This window comes from Crinia signifera, chromosome 1, assembly GCF_055691185.1.
Source record: "Crinia signifera chromosome 1, ASM5569118v1, whole genome shotgun sequence".
NCBI classification, from domain to species: Eukaryota; Metazoa; Chordata; class Amphibia; order Anura; family Myobatrachidae; genus Crinia; species Crinia signifera.
The window spans coordinates 278793678-278809472 of record NC_139217.1 but is presented as its reverse complement, the minus strand read 5'-3'; the positions used below and the strand labels follow the sequence as shown (position 1 = coordinate 278809472).

The 15795-nt window shown below is 39.6% G+C and overlaps 1 protein-coding gene across 4 annotated transcripts in view; it reads right to left on the bottom strand.

Annotated features, from left to right (window-relative positions):
- ADAMTSL1 (ADAMTS like 1) overlaps nt 1-15795 on the bottom strand; it is an 852460-nt gene that overhangs the window by 223882 nt on the left and 612783 nt on the right. The window lies entirely within an intron of this gene.

The window sequence follows — 15795 nt, the reverse complement described above, 5'->3', positions numbered from 1 at the left end:
ATTATAAGATGAAACAAGCAGGAATACCAACAGAAATGTCACAGAAGTAACCATCGGGGTCTGCAAAGGCCCTGGAGAATTCAAGTTCAGGCTTTGTATGATCTACAAGCCTTATAACTGCAATCACAGCTGGATGAATCATTAAAGGAAACGTACACCTAATTAGCCATTAATTTTGCTTTGGCAAATAAACAGTCACTAATTGCACATAATAATCAGAATAGAATCTATATTGGCGTTCTGAGAATGGTATGGATAAATGGAGGTGTTTATCCAAGGAGCTAGTGAAATCACCTCCTGTTTTGGTAATCCAGGAGTAAAAGGGCACATATCACAAGCTGCAATTTCCAGATATGACCTGTATTTCCCAGCATGCAATTCCGAACTTTCAAACCTTTCACTCATTAAAACAGCAGTATAAACCCATGGCATATGTGCCATAATCCATTTTACGTTTTGTAGTACAAACCATAAATTACTGCCACTGAAGGAAAGCGGCAATTTGATAGTTGGCTGTAATTTGCATCTAACTGTTATTGCAGAAGCGAAGTAAAAAAAAAGTACTAGAAGAAAAAAACTTTATCTTGTGAAAACCGGCAGATGGTGAAGTGTGTCTGCTAGGCGGCAATCATAGTTAGCAAACTTAGCAGGTAATAAATAAGTCTTATAGGTTGGAAGAGTGGGGCATATTGCCAAGAAGGCATTAAAAGTGCCTATATTCAACAGCCAGATAGCTTACAAAGTGTAATGTTGTCTTGCCTGCTCTGAATTACAAAGCACCATGAGTAAGACCACTGTAAATCAGCTTCAGCTAACCGAGTCTTATATCTTCCCAGCAGAATAATGGAATAGTGAGACATGTATTCTAATACTAGAGATTATGTAACGGCTGACAGATTCTTCTGTTTATGTGAGGAAAAAAAACACCAAAGGATTTTTTTAAATGAAATTCAGTATTTCCAAATTATCTTCTGCAACTAAGGATCTAGAAAATAGTACCTAGTGTGAAATATCACACTCAGAAACAAAACCTCAGACACATCCATGTGTAGAAGTCCCATTTCCATCATAATTGCGATGTTAATAACTGTTGCAGCACGTGCAGCGATGCCTTGCAGTATACTTGTGAGTCATACACTGTATTAACCCAAAGTTGCTGTGAGAGATCCACAAAATATCTGCTAAAACTGCCAGCATCGCTCACAGCGACTGTTCTTCTACTACATATAAATACAAATACAGCCAAGTCAATTAACAGTTGCTGTGAGCGACGCTGGCATTTTTTATGGATATTCTGCACGTCTCACAGCAATGTTGGCACTGAAAGGGTTAAAATCTTTTATTCTGACAATAATACATAATACAAATATTACATTGTCGTTTAAAACACTTTTCTAATTGTTTTTTTTTTCTAGATTTACCAAATTTGTAAGGAATTTGTAAGTTGACAAATCTCGCCTGTTTTGACCTTAACATTCAAAATGCCAATAATTTTAAATATATATCACACATGGATTTGCATATGGTGTGACCAGCATACACCTGTCTGTGGTCAGTTCCGGATCTGGCCACAGATTTTTTTCTTAAGACCCATGTCCTCTACCACCTTTATGTTATGCAACTCTGCCATATCTTGCATCCCTGATGAACTTCGTAGCAGCAGGACCCCTTTATGTTTACCCGGCTGTGTCGGCATTGTTGGTGTTAGTGACTGTGAACCTAATCTTGACCCAATCAATGTCCTCTACCCCGTCTATATTATGCAACTTTGTCATATCTTGCTTCCTTGACACACTTTGTGTAGTGTCCGGCCCCCCATTTTGGGCCCCGGGACCCCCACTGGGGTGCTACTTACCCACACAGTATGGTTTGTTAGTCATATGCGTAACAGGTTTGAGTTTGGTGTAAATTGCTCCAGGCATTCCAGAGATATGATGGAAGATACACACATTGATACATACATTGTTAGATTGATCAGGGTTGCCTACCCTCCCGGAATGGCCGGTAGGGTCCCGGAAATCGGGTCCCCCTCCCGGTCCCCCGGAAAGGACGGCAACCCTCCCGCATTGTCCTGCATCTCCAGCAGAGGGGGGATCCGTGGGTGAAATGACGCGATCGCTTCATTTAAACCCCGCTTCCCTTAGTGCAATGCATAAAATACCGGCATTGCATGGCGGGGGCGTGGCTAAAATGACACGTTCACTCTAGCCATGCCCCTAAACTGGTCATTGCGGATGTGGCTCTGTCACTTTTTCCTCCCGACTTTGGCCCCGCCACCCCTGCCATAATGAGCTGGCTGCCCTCTCCCGGAGAGGGCAGCCAGAAAGTCGGCGACCATGAGCTAGATAGATAGAATCATCAGAAGTGAAGTATTAGCGCACCAAACATTAGAATACGTGTTTAATACATATAAGGATTTTGCATAAAAAATGGTGGGTAAAATACCCACAACAATGGCATATCACAACCGACATATATCTTTTTTTTTTACAAAACTTTTTTATTCAAGCACTGCATTGCAAGTAAACAGATACATCTTTTGCATGATACAATAAAGTACATCAATGAAAAGATAGTAATAACAATAAATAATGAGTATTTTATACATCGAGAAATATGATTGTTGTACTTTCCAACTTTGGATATGTAATCACAATAACAAATCATTCAACCATAGGTAGATTCCTCTCAGATGTAGCAGTACACACCCACGCTTCTAGGTGCCACATTCACAATCTCTCCATATATGGAACTACACACGCCCTTTGGGTGGAGCATGACATGACCCCTCAATGGGACACTCTGAAAAATTCTACTACCATCTATAATCTCCCTGAAACCAGCTTTCAAAAGTAGGCAAGTATGAGTTTTAATATATAAACAACAGCAACTCTTATCAAACGTGACAAAGGTGCTTTATCTGTATAGATCGTCATGTGTTGCAAGACAGTATTATTGCCTCCTGTCATATGTTAACAAAAAATTGGTGGGGTAATTCATCCAAACCCTCTACTAAGAGTTAATAGATATATTCAGATGAATGAAATTCTTACTATTCGTATGTTTCCTGTTGTTTCCCGCCAACAGTATAATTGCACGCATTTTTTAAACCGGTCAGACTGATTACTTTGTATTGAAAATAATGGCAGAAGCTAAACCTGTGTACACTTTAAAAACTTGCATTCAATAATAAACACAAGAAATGAAAGCAGATTACAGTAAAATATGCTTCTTAGATGCCTTCCAATGTCTCGCTAAACTTTAAAAAATGTGCCTGCGCATAACATGACGTACTGTACTAGTGAGCTAAATGAAATGAAATGTACCAGCTTTCTGGTTCAGTGGAACACAAGTTTGTTTTGTGTTCCCGTTTAGCAGGCTCCTCTGACTAATCATGTAAAAGGTGACCAAACGATGGGAAACAGGCTTCATGTACTGTAGGCTATACAGTTTATAGCTTTTCAGCTGTTATGTAATTCATATTTCTAGCTATAGCTATGTTTCTTACAAAGGCTGCTAATATCTGGGCCTGCATGCGTGTCAGCTGTGACATACTTTTACATGAAATAAATAAGTACATCGATCACTTTTGCATGACCAGTGGTCACATATTTTTGGTAGTAATTATTTATAGTTGCGAAATAGGGGGTGATTTCTGGTTGACACGCAGCGCTGCGAAGTTTGCAACACTGCGTGTCTTTTAAATCCCTCCCTCATTAACAGTTTCCCCCATTGTCTGTACATGCAGCTTAATTTGTTAGGTATGGATTATTATATAGACAGTGTCTAGATAGACAGTCAATAGGTATACCCCAAAAGGTTGACATGCAATAGATTGACATGGTCAAAAGGTCGACAGGGTCAAAAGGTTACCATAATGTCAACAGGGTCAAAATGTCGACATGTAAAAGGTAGACAATTGAAAATGTCAACATGAGTTTTTTAAATTGTTGTTGTTAATGTTGACAACTCTTGACATGGACCCCCAATTAGTGTAATGTATACCCTTGCATGGGTGGCTTTGCTCGTCATGCTTTGGGCTCAGTGCCTTGTTACACCCGGCACACTATTATATTCTCTCTCATGCCTACATAGATGATGAAAACAAGACAGAAAAAAATCCTTTTTCATGTCGGCAGTTTGACCCTGTCCACATATTGCATATTGACCTTTTTCATATTGACCCTTGCACTTATAGAGGGGGTGTCCTGCGTGCAAGGGGGGGGGGCACTATGGGCGGTGTCTGATGGTGTCAATCAGAATAAGATCCATTGTTTTTAGCAGCCTGACAATCAAATCAAAGAGGGGGTAGGGTACAAAATCCCAGCAGTTGGGATCCTGACAGTCAGAAAGCCAACAACAGCATCCCGATGGCCAGAATCCCAATGTATCGCACCCCTTTTACTAAAACTAAACCACCCCTACCGCAGCCTAACCTTAATCTCACCCTCCAGTCTAACTCTAACCAGAACCCCATCCGCAGTCTAATCCTAATTGATACCCTGCAGCCAACCCCAACTCCACCCTCTAGTTCCTAACCTTAACCCCAGTACTTTCTTTTGGGATCCGTCAGGATTCTGCAGTCAGTATTCCATCAGGATACCGACTATCCCTAAAGATATCCTGTTAGTGCTTCAGCAAAGAACATACAACCGCTGTCCCAGCCCTTAAACTAGCCTCAGGTAAAAAAATGTATGTGTACCATATTACCTTATTCTCTCAGATGCCCAGGAGACTCCTAAACTTAGGAAAGCACTATGGGACTCTGAAAGAATAGGGCATGCTCTGGAAGTTATAATTACGCATGGGGCCAGTACCACAGGCATGCAATTCACCTGCTACATAGCATCTCATGGGAACCTCTGGGAAAGTTATTGGAAAACATGATGTGAACATGATGAATATTGGTTAATATTAAATAATGATAATATATTTTGCCCTTATTTTGGGAGAGTGAATCTAACAATGCACATGTACAAACCCTATATAAGCTATGTACTATGTAAATTCAATTCAGTTTATTTTATTGTTGCTACAATATTACAAATGTATCATTTAAATGACATCACAATCTTACAACTCCATTATAAATCATTAAGGTACAAGAAATATAAAACAACAATTACAAATGGAAAGAAACACTTTGCAACCGCCTGGTATGGCTCTTAAGGCCCATACACACTGGGCGTCTTTGAGCTGAAAGTCCCACAACATCGCCTGGGAAAGCCGCTCATCTGCTGGTTATACCAGCAGATGAGCAGCTTTCAGGACGACTTTGCATAACGCTCAGCTATGCAATGCCATCCTCCCCCCTCAGTTGGCGCCGGGCAGGGGGAAAGCCGCTCAGTGTGTATGCACTGAGCGGCTTTCCCCGCAGCGATGACTATCATCACTCTATCATCACATAGTTGCCCAGTGTGTATGGACCTTTAGACACCTATAATATTTAAAGTAAAACAGTGTGTTGCATGGATAAATAATAATATTATTATTATAATTAATAATAGCCTTCTTTTATGGAAAATGCCTTCAGAACTTTATCCTTTTCTGTGCCTCTTCTTTTATTCTGTTATGGTGACACGTGCTCCCAATCATAAGCTTATCTCCATGTGCAGTACTGTAATATAAACAGCTCTTCTTTTATCTGATGCCTGTAAGATCTTTTCTAAATTGGTATATTGAAACAATCCACTTGTTTAATTTGACCTCCCCTATTTGGAATTAAATCACACCCTCCATTAAATTAATAGCTGCAAATAAATTTAACCTGCCAGTAATTACTTAACACAACTTTTAACTTTCTTCCCAGGGAAGTAATATACACTTAACCTTGGGGTGACCCTTATAACTACAGTACCACCCAGCATGAGTTCATTGCTATAAACATTTTAAGGCAGCATAGGAATTTTACTTGTTGCTTCCATAGTATTTCATGGCTTCTCTCTTTTTTTTCAATGATCACTAGCAATAATACATACACCAATAATACAATGATCACTAGCAATAATACAATGATCACTAGTAATAATACAATGATCACTAGTAATAATACATAAACCAATAATACAATGATCACTAGTAATAATACATACACCAATAATACAATGATCACTAGCAATAATACAATGATCACTAGTAATAATACATAAACCAATAATACAATGATCACTAGTAATAATAAAATGATCACTAGCAATAATACAATGATCACTAGCAATAATACAATGATCATTAGAAATAATGCATAGACCAATAATACAACGATCACTATCAATAATACATCACTAATAATAATACATGCACCAGTAGTATTTCATGGCTTCTCACTTTTTCAGTGATCACTAGTAATAGTATTGTGCGAAACTGAAGATGAATTAGGCCCTAAGCCCACATTTTCCATAATGGCATAATACAAGAATGTATTATCCCTGTGTTTTCTCCCTTTTTTTCTCTTTTCCGTGAGTCACTAATTATTATCCTGGAATTTTACTGTATGTTCAGATTGTTCTATTCCATATGGGACCCTTGTCGGAAAAATAAATGACTCACTTGTATCAATTATCCCATTTTTCTTTGTTTATATTATTATTGATATAACACAGTATGAGCCTTCGAACTCTGTATTAATTCTGGTTCTTTCTCTCGGATAATAATTAGTGAATCATGGAAAGGAGAAAAAAGGGGGAAAAAGACCCCCAATAAGCATACAACATACAAACACATGGAATCATCTGTTTAATCAGTTCTTTACTTTTTTTCACACACTTTTTGATTTTAACATAAACTGTTTTAATAAAACTAATAAAAGTTATATTTTAGAAATATATTCAATGAGTTGAACTAGCTGTAACATAGAGTCCTGGGAGTGCACCCCACCACAATTTATTCACCTTTTTCTATTTTTTTCTATTGAATATAACAAATACTAAGAGCTTTGAAATGCAGTATATTATATCTTAGCTAACTATGGAAATAATCTTTAGACTGATCAATTTGCGAGCTTAACAAGCAAGCAGATAAAAACCAGAGACAACGACCAGCAAGTGACTGGCGACTGGTGAAGCCATTTAACGCCTGTATCCATCAACGAATATGTCAGTATTGTAATAAATCAGAAATATGAAGGAAGTGAGTAAGGATGGATAGACTTTCACATAATAACTCAAACGACTGAGTTAGAGGATATATATATACACACATACTGTATATACATATTTTTTTCTTTTTCTGAAAAACAGTCCATAGATCCATTCTCACAAAATAATTCCCACTGTGAAATCCTTTCACGTTTCCCTTACAAGCTATTATAGACACATTAGGTTTCTGTGGTTTCTGATAAAGTCAGTGCTGACATGACAGATTGCCTTATTACAGAACTGTTACATAAGCTTTATACAGTGCTATGATCCCACAAACACTTATGAATGCACTCAGTGAAGAAAAAAGGCATATTTAGTTTCATTAATAGGAGAGAATTGTTATAAACAAGCGCCACACATCTATGAACCATAACCAGGTAATAAAAAATGGTTTATACTGGAGCCAAGCAATAAACCTAGGCTAACACACCACGCTTGATACAATTGCTATACAGTACTTGGGCTCATATCTTTCTCAAGGGAGACAAATCATCTATGGAGTGGATATTTTCTCTGATTGTATAGCAGGTCACATTCAGCTAGATATTAAGTTTGTATTTTGATCTGTAATTGACTAGGAGTTATGTTTTGTAGGTATATACTGCTGAGAGATGATTCACTTATTCTAACTCAAAGTACCTCAAATAATTATTAGAGTGACCTCATGGACCAAATGAATTGTAGTCGGTACCAACACAAAAGTTATTGGGTTTAGTAGCGCGCAGTTGCCTTTCAGCCACATTGATGGCTATGTGGATTCAGAGAGCCTCATCGGTACAATAAAGAGAGCTACCCAACTGCATAGTAGTCAGAAGTGTAGCTAGGTGTCATGCTTCCACGAGCATGGATATATTTCGGCACCCACCCCTCCCCTGTACTGAATTGGGGCGTGGCTAATATTTTACATTTGAAAACAAAAAAATCTTTAAAAAGTCCTATATATAATATAATATAAATAAATAAAATAGATTACATATTTCTGTACAGAATACTAATTTTTAAATTAATATAATTACATTGCTATGATGAAGACAGGTGCTATATATCTATATCTGTATCTATATCTATATATGTATAGATATTTCTATCTTCCTATTGTATCTATCTATCAATCTATCTATCTATCTATCTATCTATCTATCTATCTATCTATCTATCTATGTAGTTGCAGGTGTGGGCACCCATTGTGCATGCTTTATATGACACATGATAACCTCAGTGCTGTGCAGCTCTTAAGGCTAACCACTACACCATCCACATCACGATCTACTGCAATTGGAGAAAATGTAGGTCTAAAACGGTAGATAAAATTAGCAAAATATTTATAGGGTTATATTGGTTGGAAGAGAGGGGGTGTAGACAACTCCTTTTATTTGGCATTTTGGTACTCTTTACCTAGAACGGCGCCCGCGATTAGAATCGCGGGCGTCGGGGGTAAAAAATCACGGTCATCGCGGGTAAATCGCGGGTACATAAAAATCGTGTACCCGCGATGACCGCGATTTTCCCATAGGGAACAATGTTAAAAAGCCTGATTGACCGCGATTTTACTTTAAAATGCCTCAATGCCCGCGATTTTCACATAGGAATCAATGTTAAATGGGCTACAGAGCCCAAATAGGCAGAATTAACCCTTAAATGTCACCCCAATTTTTGTACGCCACCCCACGATCCACGCCAACCCGAAGCGTGGCGAGCGCAGCGAGCCCGCGAGGGGCGGCGGTACGCGTCCTCCGACCTTTTCATGCCCTACTATCCACGTCGGCGTGGAGTTGAGAATAGAATAGTGTGGCGAGCGCAGCGAGCCACCGAGCCCGAAGCGTGGCGAGCGCAGCGAGCCCCGCGAGGGGACGCGGATACCTTCACAGTTATACGCGTCCCCTCGCGGGCTTCACAGGTATCCGTGGCGAAAAGCGGACACCTGTGAAGCCCGCGAGGGGACGCGTTTACCTGTGAAGGTATCCGCGTCCCCTCGCGGGGCTCGCTGCGCTCGCCACGCTTCGGGCTCGGTGGCTCGCTACGCTCGCCACACTATTCTATTCTCAACTCCACGCCGACGTGGATAGTAGGGCATGAAAAGGTCGGAGGACGCGTACCGCCGCCCCTCGCGGGCTCACTGCGCTCGCCACGCTTCGGGTTGGCGTGGATCGTGGGGTGGCGTACAAAAATTGGGGGGAAATTTAAGGGTTAATTGTGCCTATTTGGGCTCTGTAGCCCATTTAACATTGATTCCTATGGGAAAATCGCGGGCATTGAGGCATTGAATGCAAAATCGCGGTCAATCAGGCTTTTTAACATTGTTCCCTATGGGAAAATCGCGGTGATCGCGGGCATCGCGTCGCGGCCGTTTATGTACTGCCCGCGATGCCGCGATCACCGCGATGGGCGCCGTTCTAGGTAAAGAGTACCGGCATTTTCATTATTATGAAAGTTACACCAATCATTGGTTCTAATGTAAAACAAGTCATAGATGTACGGTGGGAAATAAATGTATGAATGTCATCCACTATAAAATTCTCAGCATTAAGCAATATATTTCCTAATTTTCCAATAGCTGAAGCATCAGTGAGAACAAATAAAATGCACTTTCCTCTCTACTATGCAAAAACCTGAGCTGTTTGTTGTCAATGAAAATTGCAGCTTCCTTTAACAGCTGCCGAGGGTAATATTAAACTGTATATATTATAATATATTTATTTAAATAAACTGTTGTTCTTGTTCGATGATGCTTGAATACTTGTGTAAGTTACAATTTTTAAATTTACAAAAAATAATATGGCAACATACTGTAGTAATATGCAGAAACTGTAATAACAAAGGACACTATGGAACAAAACTATGACCCACTTTAAGAACAGTGGGTCTGGATTTGTGATCAATGAAGTGAGCAGGTAACAGGTATGGCAGTGTCATTGTGAGGTTCTGTTGTGCTCAGTAACATTAGTCATTTGGTGACAACAGTAATCAACTGTCATAAGCTGGAGGTAGGAGGGGATTTGGTAATGTACAATCCTTGACTGTAGATGTTTATCTAAAATTGTAAAACATTTGAGTTGATTGATACATGTATATTCTAGATTTTCTATAACTGTGCATAGTCTCTAATACCAATGGGGTTAATAAGATTAAGGGGGTATTCAATCACGGCTGCTATTTCTGCCAGGTGAAATATCGTCAATCCTAGCGTTTCTGACAGCACCGAAGGCAGATTTAATCAAAACAAGTCGGATATGTTTTGTTGGAAACGGACTCGGATTGTTGAATTTGCAGGCGTTTTTGACAATCCGCGGATGTTTTCGCCAACACGCCCACTTTACAACACTCCACAGCCAGATCATTGAATTACGGCTGTCGAGTTTCATATGAGCTGAAAACAGCCATAGATACCAACTGTGGGGTCAGTCAGAATCCGGAATTGAATACGGCCTTAAACTATATAAAGGAGCTAAATACATTTATTTGGGATAGAATTGGTGTTTGGAAAGTCTAGCTTTGAAGTTTACAGTCACTTGGCTCAGTACTCACAGGTCATAGACTGTAGAACAGTAAGAGTTCACAGGACGTCTTTATATTCCAAACATGAATAACTTTATAAAGATACGAAATAACATTTTTAATTTATTCCTAATGGAAACACCACTATTTTGAGCTGAGCGCAAATAACAAATTGTTGATAAAGTTTTTTACATTTGAAAAATATAAAAAAGTAATAAGAGCATGTGCTTATCTATCTACCAACTACAGTATGGTATTTTGTAGAGAGAAAAAATACCTGTATTAATGAATGTCCCGTGTGAAGTTTAATCACTGCTAATACAGTCATAGTATCATGTATCATAGTAATACAGTAACAAAAGGAAGTACCGCTGGAGACACATTCATCAGAATGTATTAATGTGTTTCCTGGCACACCCTCTGTTGAGTGTACCTCCGTACTCACATATTTATGCAATTAATAAGTGTCTTGAGTGCTGCTGACTAGCTAACTAAGCAGTTTGTCTACCAGCACCCAAGTAAAAATGTAATCAATGAATATGGTGACAGCATGTCAACCCTTTTCCAGATGTCATTGAGACATAATAACTTATATCACATGTTTCTTATTATTATTACAGTTCAACAGGGCAATCAACGTTCAACTTTTTATTAGCTGCTCATTACTTTGAGATAAAGCTGACATTCAGATTGAACCTGAACATTTTGTAGTGATTCCAAAAAAATTCTGGACTGAGAGATCAGTCATCTCAATACAGCCAATTCACATACTACCAGCTTGAGTACATAGCATCTAATGAGAACCTTCTCCATTTCATCCCCACCTCTACCCTTTTTCACATGTACCGCAATCTTGACATGTTAAACAATGTGCTAAGCAGAACAAATGGATTCAACAATGGAGAACACAATAGGCATGAAACATAATTCATGCAGATTATCCACTTGTTAGCAGCTTTGTAAAAGGTAAAGTTATGATGACCATTGCTTGTGCTGTTACTAGGTAAGGAAATCCTTCATTATAGACTATTATTTTATAGATACAGGTTTTATATTTGGAACAAATGGCTAAATTGTACTGTAAATTAGTTTATCAGGGATTTCAGATGTCTCAAAAGATAATAAAACATTTTGTATACACTCAGGGGCAACTTATCTAAATTAAATATCTAATCAGCTAATCAAGCGCCAGCTATCAAATGCATAAACATATGCAGACAAGATCAAGAGTCAGACACCCAAATGGGTTTGAAACGTGATCTAAATGACTTTGGGGCCTATTAACATCTCAATGAAAACACAACTCATTTTACTTTGCTCTTTATGTAGTAAAATGGCAATGCTATTCTACCACAGGCATCTGTGATGTGTGCAGACACATGTTGCATGTGAACAATTTAACATGCCCCTTTGACTGTGGAATTATTGTTGATGCCAGGATGGTTGAATTATCTTAGATACTGCTGATATGCTGAGGATAATTGGCAGAGAATGGTGCACAAAACAACAATAACATTCTATCCTTTGCCAAGATCTTCTTGCTGATGGCAAAGGATGGTATGACAGATATGGCTAGAGTTGTCCACAATGCGACAGTACTATTAGTACTACAGTTAGTATTAGTATTACAGTTAGTATTAGTATTACAAATGTGGCAGACTGAATGCACAGCACATTGAAGTGGGATGGATACAGCAATAGAATAACCAGGCTCAATTTCTGCCTCATCATGTAGATAGATGGTAGGGTCAGAATATTGCATAAATCATATATATTATTTGTAGACGGTGATTTTGGGTGACAATCCCTATTTCTCTCTTTATACTTAACCAAAATCGATAAATGAAGTACCATTTTAAAGATTATGGTCTCCTCTTCTGAGGAATTGTTCATTTACAATTGCATACTGTATTGTTAGTTTACAAATTGAAGTTACAAATTTACTTTGGCACAGTAAGCTCCGCTCCTCCACCTTCCCGCTGCCCCGGATCTGCTCAGTGTATGAAAAGTATGGCAGAGTACACATGCTAATAAGAGTAGAGATACTGGTACTTTACCGTCCGTGCTGCTACCAGAACGCTGTGCAGGCTCTGTCCCCACCCCACCCGACAGCTAAAACAGAGCCCGCTCAGCTACTGCAGCTAAGCCTAGCTGCAGGACGCCTCCCAGTCAGAGGCCATCCGCTGACACCACGTCCCTTCTGGCAGCAGAGCATCAGAATTCTGTGCCACTGAAGCAGGACGAGCGCACATGGACCACAGTACAAGCTGGAGAACAGACCATCCGCACCACATTCCTGCTTGCAAAACAAAGGCTGGGGACCAAGAGTTGGGGCATACAAAGGCAGCGGGAAGAAAGGCTGCTTATCTTCCGGACCTCGGGTGCAGCCAGCAGTGAGGCCTCTATACAAAGGCCTTGATACATCCTTCCCTGTCTTTGCAGCCAAGTCGCCCAGAGACTAACCTCTGTTCTATAATAAAAGGGGAAGGGCCCCTGCTAAGATATGTCTAAAATGTAAGGAAAAAGAAATAAAACCCACTAGGTGACCCATGACAAAATTACGATCTCTTTTTCTTTTCCTTTTTTTGTAGCAAACCTTTTTTAACCCCTTCCTGACAGAGCCAGTTTTTGCGTTCCTGACAGAGCCCTTTTTTTCAAATCTGACATGTCTCACTTAAGTGGGGATAACTTTTTTTTGCTTTTACTTATCCCAGTGATTTTGAGATTGTTTTTTCGTGACACATTGTACTTCAAATTAGTGGTAAATTTGGGTCGATACAGTCTGTGTTTTTTTGTGAAAAATACCAAAATGTCGTAAAAAAATGGAAAATTTAGCAATTTGCAAAATGTTAAATTTTCTGCTTGTGAGACAAATAATCATACCACTCAAAATAGTTAATAACTAACATAGACCATATGTCTACTTTATGTTGACATCATTATTTCAACTTCCTTTTAATTTTTTTGGACACTAGGAGGCTTACAATATGAATAGCAAATTCTCAAATTTTCAAGAAAATTTCAAACACTGATTTTTTTAGGGACCAGTTCAGTTCTGATGTGACTTTGAGGGACTTGTATGTGAGACACCCCCATAAATGATACCATTTCAAAAACTGCACCCCTCACAGTATTCAAAACAGCATTTTGGAAGTTTGTTAACCCTTTAGGTGTTTCACAGGAATTAAAACAAAGTGTAGGTGAAATTTCAAAATTTCATTTTTTTTGCAGATTTGCAATTTTAATACATTTTTCTAAGGAACACAGTACATTTTACTAGAGAAATGTGACTAAAAATTGATTCCCCCAATTCTTTTGTTTTCATAAATATCCTATATGTGGCCCTAGTGTGCACGTTGACCAAACCACAGGCTTCATAATAGAAGGAGCACCTACTTGATTTTGGAGCCTCCTTTTTATGAGATTATTTTTTAGGCACCATGTAGGTTTCTAGGCACCATAAGATGCTAAAAGTTAGGAACCCCCCCACAAGTGACCCCATTTTGCAAACTACACCCCTCAGGGAATTCATCTAGGGGTATAGTGTACATTTCAAACCCCCAGGGGTTTCACCAATTGTGGTACAACTGGGCAGTAAAAATGAAAAATTACATTTTTTACCCAAAAATGCAGTTCTGGCTCAAAATTTTTCATTTTCAGAAGGTATGAAGGAGACAAAGCACCCCAAAATCTGTGCCCCAATTTCTCCCGAGTACGGCAATGCCTCACATGTGACCAAAAAATACCATTTGGGTGCATGGCAGGACTCAGAAGGGAAGGAGTGATTTTTGGATTTTGCAGCTCAGATTCTGGTGGAATTTTGGTGGGTGCTATGTCGCATTAGCAAGACCCCCCAAGCACCAATACAGTGGAACCCCCCCACAAGTCACCCCATTTTGCAAACTACACCCCTCAGGGAATTCATCTAGGGGTATAGTGTACATTTCAAACCCCCAGGGGTTTCACCAATTTTGATACAACTGGGCAGTGAAAATGAAAAATTACATTTTTTTACACAAAAATGCAGTTGTGGCTCAAAATTTTTCATTTTCAGAAGGTATGAAGGAGAAAAAGCACCCCAAAATCTGTGCCCCAATTTCTCCCGAGTACGGCAATGCCTCACATGTGACCAAAAAATACCAGTTGGGTGCATGGCAGGACTCAGAAGGGAAGGAGTGATTTTTGGATTTTGCAGCACAGATTTTGGTGGAATGAATGGTGGGTGCTATGTTGCACCAATACAGTGGAACCCCCCCACAAGTCACCCCATTTTGCAAAGTACACCCCTCAGGGAATTCATCTAGTGGTATAGTGTACATTTCAAACCCCCAGGGGTTTCACCAATTTTGATACAAGTGGGCAGTGAAAATGAAAAATTACATTTTTTTACACAAAAATGCAGTTCTGGCTCAAAATTTTTCATTTTCAGAAGGTATGAAGGAGAAAAAGCACCCCAAAATATGTGCCCCAATTTCTCCCGAGTACGGCAATGCCTCACATGTGACCAAAAAATACCAGTTGGGTGCATGGCAGGACTCAGAAGGGAAGGAGTGATTTTTGGATTTTGCAGCTCAGATTCTGGTGGAATTTTGGTGGGTGCTATGTCGCATTAGCAAGACCCCCCAAGCACCAATACAGTGGAACCCCCCCACAAGTCACCCCATTTTGCAAAGTACACCCCTCAGGAAATTCATCTAGGGGTATAGTGTACATTTCAAACCCCCAGGGGTTTCACCAATTTTGATACAAGTGGGCAGTGAAAATGAAAAATTACATTTTTTTACACAAAAATGCAGTTCTGGCTCAAAATTTTTCATTTTCAGACGGTATGAAGGAGAAAAAGCACCCCAAAATATGTGCCCCAATTTCTCCCGAGTACGGCAATGCCTCACATGTGACCAAAAAATACCAGTTGGGTGCATGGCAGGACTCAGAAGGGAAGGAGTGATTTTTGGATTTTGCAGCTCAGATTCTGGTGGAATTTTGGTGGGTGCTATGTCGCATTAGCAAGACCCCCCCAAGCACCAATACAGTGGAACCCCCCCACAAGTGACCCCATTTTGCAAACTACACCCCTCAGGGAATTCATCTAGGGGTATAGTGTACATTTCAAACCCCCAGGGGTTTCACCAATTTTGATACAACTGGGCAGTGAAAATGA